The sequence below is a fragment of the Labrus bergylta genome, chromosome 21, assembly GCF_963930695.1.
Source record: "Labrus bergylta chromosome 21, fLabBer1.1, whole genome shotgun sequence".
Classification (NCBI taxonomy): domain Eukaryota; kingdom Metazoa; phylum Chordata; class Actinopteri; order Labriformes; family Labridae; genus Labrus; species Labrus bergylta.
The window spans coordinates 406,904-408,437 of NC_089215.1; the positions used below are offsets into that span (position 1 = coordinate 406,904).

The following is a 1,534-nucleotide window of genomic DNA, read 5'->3' on the forward strand; positions in this document are numbered from 1 at the left end:
TTCGTAAATATCCTCTGTTTGATACAATGACAATGGAGAACCTGAGGGGTTTTATTTAACCTGAGTGACACCAAAGACTCACCTGTTTGTCACAGACGAGGTCACTGAACAGAAATGTGTGTTTATTCACTGTTTATCAATGTTTAATAAGATGCACCCTTTACAATAAACTGTACCCACCGTCACTGTCTGCGTTGTCTTCCTGTGGTCGACTTCTCTGATGCCAAGGGTCTTTGAAGATCAGTGAGGAAGTGGACCATGATAATGGAAATTACTATAGAGACATACTTTGTAGAGGGAGAAGAAAATTCTCTCTTGGTTTGACGCGATCAGAAGTTTATGGTGGTCGATAGAAAAGGCTGGCTCAGTTTTAGGCAGGTGAATGGACTCTGAGGATTGAGGCGTAAGAAAGATCGGCCTATATTGGACAATGGTAACCATCCCCTCCATGACATCACAGCAGGCCTGAGAAGTATCTGCTGGTTTCCCTGCGCTGCAGGACTGAGAGGTTCAGGAGATCCTTTTGACCCCACAGACATCAGGCTTCATAACACACAGGCCATAGTACCAGCTCAAGACTGGAGCTGTGGGTGGAGCGTCACCCCTGGGATTGATGCAATAATAATAAATATTTAGGGCTGCAGAGACTTCATCGCTTTGATACTTTTTGGATACCAACGTGTTTGAAAACGTTACAATCTCTGTTATCTTAATGATCGATAATATCACAAAGTACCTTAAAAGCAGGCTTGGTAATTTCCAAAAACTAGCATGATTTTGAAAGTAGCATTCCCTCTCCCCCTCCCCTCTGTGCTCCCTCAAAAGCCACACCCCCTCACTTACATGTCTGTATGTGAGTGACTTGCGTGTGATTGGTTCATCAGATTGGTACCTCGTGGCAGACATTGGTTGAAGTTTTTACAGACTTACAAACTGATCCAGATGATGGATTCTCTTTGTTCCTGTTGCAGAGAACATGAGTTATTCATTTCTGTCAGGACCTAAAGACAATTTACACCAGAATCTGCAGAAGTGGAGGAAATGACCAACCCTGACTTTAACTTCACAAACGGCGTCTATTTCATAAGACAGGTGAGCAGGAGAGGAATGCATCCAGCGGAAATAGCAGGGACTCCTGTACACGGTCTACACTGCACAAAAATCAGTCAACAGTAAGTCAATCACTTATTTATTTTATGATATGCTTTTTTTTTTTTTTTTTTTTCTTTATATTAATTTTGTAAAACTGGACCCCTTCTAAACACTCCGGAGCTGTAGGGGGCGGTATGCACCTTTAAATTGTGATTGCAGTCCTTCAAAAAACGAAGAAGAAGACAGTGATGGAGGAAAGCAGCAGCAGAAGAAGAAGTTGTGTATATTCTGCAGCTGGCATGAGACTCACAGAGGATTTAATGAAGTGTTGAGCCGCGTTAAAGAAGAGGAGGGGTTTCCGTTCTCTGCCCAATAAAAACGGTAAAAAAAAAAAGAAAAAAAAGAACACCACTGTCATGTTTCGTCTGTGTCCGTTTCTCCT

The 1,534-nt window shown here is 42.3% G+C and overlaps 1 protein-coding gene across 1 annotated transcript in view; it reads left to right on the forward strand.

Moving 5' to 3' along the window:
• Nucleotides 1–185, forward strand: part of rab40b (RAB40B, member RAS oncogene family) — a 21,303-nt gene extending 21,118 nt beyond the window's left edge. The window contains exon 6 of the mRNA XM_020659875.3: nt 1–185. This exon is cut by the window's left edge and continues 2,339 nt beyond it. The gene's annotated coding sequence lies outside the window, so the exon portion shown is untranslated.
• The last annotated feature ends 1,349 nt before the right edge of the window (nt 186–1,534 follow it).